The sequence below is a fragment of the Talpa europaea genome (assembly GCF_964194135.1).
Source record: "Talpa europaea genome assembly, chromosome: 9".
NCBI classification, from domain to species: domain Eukaryota; kingdom Metazoa; phylum Chordata; class Mammalia; order Eulipotyphla; family Talpidae; genus Talpa; species Talpa europaea.
Window position 1 is genome coordinate 561,046 of NC_140076.1, and position 6,259 is coordinate 567,304.

Below are 6,259 nucleotides of genomic sequence, written 5' to 3' on the forward strand. Positions count from 1 at the left end.
CAGCCACCCCTGGAGGCCCGGGGCAGGCCACGCGGGGCAGGGGCTTCTGGGAGGCCCCCGGGGCTGGGCCGGGCTCCTGCGTGGGCCCTCCTGCCTCGGGCTCCCGCCGTCAAGGGGCCTGGACTGGCTGGTGACAGGCAGCGCTGCAGCTGCGGTCAGAGGGGTGGCCTGAGCTGCGGGGGAGTGTGGCCCTGAGGGCGGTGGGGGAGGGGCTGGGCCCGCTGGTGCCTGGGGGCCGGGAGCTCCAAGCACCCTCCAGGGTGACACCTGGCCAGGGCCTCAGGACTCCTGGCAGGCCAGGACCTGCTGTCCCCCCCACTGTGTCCCCCCCACCCCCGTGTGCTCTGTGAGGCCTGCAGGGGGGCAGCAGAAGGTCCCTCCGGCGCCCACAGCCTCCTGCGCGGCCCGGTGTGGCTGCTTGTGTGCACGAGGCTGCGGCCACCTGTGAGAGCTGGGGTGTGGCCAGCGCCCCGGGCGGGTGTGGCCATCTCGGAGTGCGCAGGGCCTCGGGGGGCCGGTACTGGGGGGCCAGGCAAGTGAGGAGGGGCCTCTGCACTGGGGGCAGTGCCTCGGCCAGCGAGCCCCGGCCCAGGCCGGTGGTGGAGGCCTGTGCACCCTTGTGCGGCTGCCCCGCGGGGGCGGCCAGGGCTCCCCCACGAAGGGGCTCCGGAACCAGGCTGGCCTCCCGCGCTGGGGCCGGGGCTGGGTGGGGCCCAGAGATGGACTGAGCAAGCCTCTGGCTCCTGGGGCCGTTCTGAGAGGCTGGCGCCCGCCGTGCACTTGGCCAGCGGGGCCAGGGCTGCCGTGGGGGAGGCAGGCCGGCAGCCTTACGGTGCTATGGGTTGGGGATTTGGGGGCTTCTGCTTGGCACAGGATCGGGGCTCCCACGTCTCCCTCTCCCATCCTCCCACGTCTGGGGGTGGGCAGTCCCTGTCGGGGTGGGCCGTGGAGCTGCCCACCGTGCAGAGGGCAGAACTTGATGGCACAGGCGGCGGCCGTCAACCACCGCCCGCAGTGCTGAGGGGCTCCCCACCCGTGCTCAGGGTGACCAGAGAGGGCCCTGCCCCACCCACTGTGCCACAGACCCCCAGGAGGCAGCCGCCCGTGGGGTGCTGAGACCACGGGTGACCCCAACCACCCTGGGAGGGGTCACAGCCCCGGGGCAGGGGGTGAACACAGTGGGCCTGGCAGGGAGGAGGCGGGAGGCGTCCTCCGGCCCGAAGAAGCCACAGAGATGGTCCATGAGACTGAAGCGCTTCTTCTTTGGAGGAGGAGCTGCCGCCAGCGTGCGGGCCCCACCTGTCCCGCTTCCCCACGTGGGGCCGGGGCTCGAGGGCGCAGACCCCTGGCCAGCTGCTCCAGGAGCCCCGCTGGCGCCCCCAGGGCATTCTATGGGGCCGGGGCTCGAGGGCGCAGACCCCTGGCCAGCTGCTCCAGGAGCCCCGCTGGCGCCCCCAGGGCATTCTATGACCCCACCGGTAGGCCCTCTTTAGTGGGTGCCTTTGGACTGTGCTCTTCAAGCCCCAAACCCAAACCCACACGGTGTGATGGGAATGCGCATTTCTCATCATTGTTTACTTTCAGTTCAGAGTTCTGGGGTGTTTCTAACCCTGACCGACTAAAGACAACGCGTGGGATGGCGAGTGGTCACGTTTAGTGTCGTGATCTGTGCTAGAGAAACAGAGAACCGGGGTTAGGCTGCTTTCACGGGCTGCTGACCTGGTCCCCTGCCCCCGGCAGCCTCCCCTGGGTCTTCCCACCGCTCGTCTGATTCTCCCCCTTGTGTGAAAGCTGCTTGCTCTGGCTTGGCTCCCCAGGGCTGGACCCCGCAGAGCCACTTACTAACACCTTCTGCCCCACCGCCCACATGCGTCGCCCAGGAGTCTTGGTCCCCGGGGTGTGTGCATCATTATAACATGTGCTGCCACCACCGCTGAGCCAGGCGCTCACCTCTGCGCAGACGCTCTTTGTTTTCCCGGGAGTTAGTATTTGCCTTGCTTTACCTTTGCTTCTGCAGTTTCCTCTGTGCCCACAGCTGCTCCTACTGGCATCTTCCAGCAGATTCTCACACAGTTTCAATATGGTCAGATGCGGCCTCTATTGTCCTTCTATCCCCGCCCGGCTGGTTGCTCGGGCACAGTCTCCGTTCCGTTCCTCTCAGGAGCTAGACAGCCCCGCTCAGCTTCATTGTTGCCGGAGAAGTTGGTCCAGCTTCCATTTCAGAACGGGCCCGTGGCCTCAACTCCCAGTGTCAGGGGTGCTTGGGCTCCGGCCCCCTCGCCCCCTTGGCCTGTTTATTTATGCATACGGCCAGACTGGGGTACAGGCCAGAGGTGTGTGTGTGGAGGGGGGTGACAGGACTCACCAGAGACAGAGTGGGGAGCAGAACAGGCAGATCCACTGAAACCCAGTGCTGAGGGGAGCAGCAGGAGACAGGTAGGGTCTGTTGCGCCACGTGGGTCAGCTCCCTGGCCGGGGATGGACTCAGGCCGCAGTGGCTGGCGACAGCTCGATAGCGCGGTCTTTAACCGCTGGGCCACCAGCAAGGTCCATCTTTGTGCGTTTTCATGGAAAAGGGTGGGTGCTGCTCCCTTCCGAGGCTTGTGTTTTGGCCGGACTAGTCCAGCACCTGCATCTTGCTTGTGGCCCCGGCGAGCGCGGGGCCCGGTGGGGATTCGCAGCAGCCTCAGGCTGGAGCTCGCCGTGCTGGGCAGCTGAGCAGGGCAATGGACGCTTCACGTCTCCTCCCCATGACGTTTTCAAAACAAGTTGTGCGGTTTCTAACAACCTCAAACTTATGGGAACGCTGCAAGAATAGTGCCCAGATGCCCCAGTGCTGCCCAGGGCATGGCCGCGTGTAACTGGGTCCTCACCAGGCCCTCGCCAGGCCCAGGCCTCCAGCTCAGTCAGAGCCGTCCTCTGCTGTGGCCACCAGCAGGGACCATGTTGCACTGGGTGTTGCGTCTCTTTCTCCTCCTTTGGTGCAGAACTTTCTTTGATCTTTTCCATGACTGCCTTGACCCTGCCACCTTGGAAAGTTCCAGACCGGTCCTTCTGTACAGAGTCCTGCCCTGGGGGTGCCTGAGGCTTCACCACAGTCAGGTGCTAAAGCGGCAGGAGGCTCTTGGAAGCGGTGTGGGTGGGTGCCGTCAGGAGATGGGGCTGCCCTGCACGTCGCTCCACATGGCCCCTGGGCGGGCTCCGCGGGGTGCTGCTGGTGCTCCCCTTGAACTCACTCTTCTTCCCTTTGTCGTTAAGGGGAACTTCAGTGGGGGGAGCTGAAATCTGTGGAGGAGGCCCCGTCCCATCGCCGAGTCAACGTGTTACACGTCTGTCCATAAGCACCAGCTTGGGGTGTCTGTCCCGCCTCGCGCCCCCTCGCCACCCGCACAGCAGGTGCTCCAGCCTGTCCTGTGCCCCCTGCCCGGCCAGCCGCTCCCCCGAAGAGCCCCATGCCCTCAGGGCAGGTGGACAAGCTGCCAAGGCCCTGGTCCAGACCATTGTCCAGGCCGCCGGGGCAGCGCTGCAGCAGGGCCTCTCGGCCGCAGAGTGGGGCTTGTACACGCCTGTGCAAATGCGCAGTGCCCTCTAGAGCCTTTGCGCTCGTCTGTAGATCTTGAAGCTTGTGCGCGCGCACGTGGGCTCACACTAGTCTGGCGGCTGCAGCCTCTGTGCCCTCCACTCCAGCCCCGTGGCCTTGCCCTGAGCCGGGCCCGCGTCCTCCGGTGGCTCCATGCTGGGCGGCCGCGCAGGCCTCGGCTGGCAGCGGCTTCCTAAGGCATGCTGCGTCCTGCCCGCCTCCTCCCTCAGCCCACCGGTGCTTCCCGACGGCCTCCCAACCACCCATCTGCAGCCGACTTTTGTCTCGGGTCTGCCTGGAGCTGCTCCCTGGGAACAGCCTCTTCTCCGTTTTTATGAAGCTGCGGTGATCCCAACGGTTGTTCAACTGCGAAGGCCGAGCGCGGCGTCCGACACCGGTGGCCCGTGCCCCGCTGGCTTTGCCTTGGGCTCCCAGGGCTGGGACGCAGGACCGTGCGGAGCGGGCCCATGGGGAGGTTGTCTGGGGGGCCTCTGGCCCAAGTCTGATGATCTAGTCTCCCCCAGGGCAGGCAGCCTCAAGCCTCTGGCTCCAAGGCCAGCCCCTGGCCCCTCAGGCCCGGGCACTCCTGCCCCCTTCCCAGTACCTCTGCCTCCTTTGCCAAGCTGCCTGGAGCAGGGCGAAGCCCGGTGGGCAGGGCCTGAACTCCTTTCCCAGGGTCCCGGGCCCCGAGCCCCCAGGTTGTCCACAGAGCAAATGCACCCATGCGCCCGGCAAGGGCCAGTCAAGTGGGAGAGTCAGGGGAGCAGGTCCCCATCCCTGCCCCCAAGGCTGAGCCCGTGGCCTGGCCCCTCCTGCCCCCAGCGTGGTGCCTGGCCCCTGGCAGGGGACGGTGTGAGGAGGACACGGGGCCAGAGTGGCGGCCAGGAGGGGTTGGAGGGAGCAAGGCCAGCAGGTGCGACCCCGCCTGCCCTGGCTGTGGAGACGGGCCTGGCCCTGGCCCTAGCGTGTGGGGGGGGCTTGTTGCTCCGCGAGCCACATCTTAGGGGGAGAAGGCCTCACAGCCCCCCAGCCCGAGAAGCTTGCGGAGCTCGTCTACCCGCGCTGGCGGCCACGCCTGGTCCCTGCTGCGCCCCCCGCTCCCACTCCGGCTTCCCCCGGCCGCCCTGGGCAGGGCTGACCCCGTCCCTGCTCGCTTTGCGGGGCCCCTGCTGCGGCCTGGCCGAGCGGAGGCGGACGGGGCAGCGGGCCGGGAGCTGGCGCCGTCCCCCGCGGCCGGGCCGGAGGGGCACCGCGGCCGACGTGGCGAGAAGGGCCCTCAGGAGGGGCCGCCCGGCTTTGGCGCGCGGCGCGGGGCGGGGGCGTCCCAGGGCCCGAGGGGCGTCGGGTCCGGGCCGGAGGGCGGGGGTCTCGGGCGTGGGGGCGCCCGCCCAGCCCGGCCCTCGGGGTCGCGGCCCACGCGCGGGCACCTGCCGCCCGGCCCGGGGTCGCGCTTCGCGGAGACGGGGGGGGGGGGGCGCGGAGCGCGGGGTCCCGCCGCGAGGCCGGGGGGGGGCGCCCCGCCGCGAGGGCCCCGGGCGGCGGGCGGCCCCGGCCTCGCGGCTGCGGTCGCGGCGGGCGCCGCGTGTGGGCCGGGCCGGGCGGCGGCGGCGGCGAGGCGGGCGCCCGCCCAGCCGCGCAGGAAGCCGCCCGGCCGGAAGGGGGGCCCGGGCGCCGCCGTCGCCCCCGCGGGCGGCCTTCCGGCGGGCGGGGCCTCGGGCCGAGCGGGCCCGGCGGGGGGGCCGGCCCGAGCGCCGCCGAGCGCCGCCGAGCGCCGCCGAGCGCGGCCGAGCGCGGCCGAGCGCGGCCGGGCGGGCCCGAGCGCCGGGCGGGCGGGGCCGGGCGGGCCCGAGCGCGGCCGAGCGCGGCCGAGCGCCGCCGGGCGCGGCCGAGGCGGCGGCGGGCGGGCCCGAGCGCGGCCGAGCGCGCGTTCCGGGAAGCGCCGGCGGGGGGCGGGCGCATTCCTGGCGGGCGGGCGGGGCGGGGCGGGGCGCCTCAGTCCGCGCCGAGCGAGCCGCCGGGAGGATGTGCGCCGGGACCCGCGCCGCCGCCGCCGCGCTCTGAGGGCCGCGGCCGCCGACGGCGCCTCCCGCCGCCCCGGAAGCCGCGGGCCGGGCGGGGGCGGGCGCGGGCGCGGGCCGGGGCGGCGGGCGGCGGGCGCGACGCGGGCGGCGGGCGCCGCCGGGACGAGCCGCGCGGGCGCCGCGCGGGGGGAGGAGCGGGCGGGCGGCGGCGCGCCGCGGGAGGACGGCCCGGCGGGCCCCGCGCCCCCGCGCCCCCCGCGCGCCCCGGGCCCGGCCGCGGCGATCCGCGCCCCGCGGCGCCGGCACCTGCCCGCGCGCCCCCCGCGCGCCCCGGGCCCGCGGGCGTTGGCGTTGGCGTTGGCGGCGCGCGCCGGGGCCGGGCCATGCCCCGCGCCTAGGGCGCGGGGGGCGCGCGGGGGGCGCGCGGGGGGCCCGGGCGGCGGCGGGCGCGGCGCGGGGCGCGTGGATGCGGCGCCGGGCGCGGGCGGCGGCGCGCTGCAGCGGCGGGACCCCTTCGCGCCGCCCGCCTTCCCCTTCGCGCCCCCGGGCGAGGCCGCGGCCGTGAGCGGCCGGGAGCCGGCGGCGGCGGGCGGCGGCCGGGGCCGCGGCCGGGGGCGCCGGCGGGGCGCGCGGGGCGGCGGCGGCGGGCGCGGGGCCC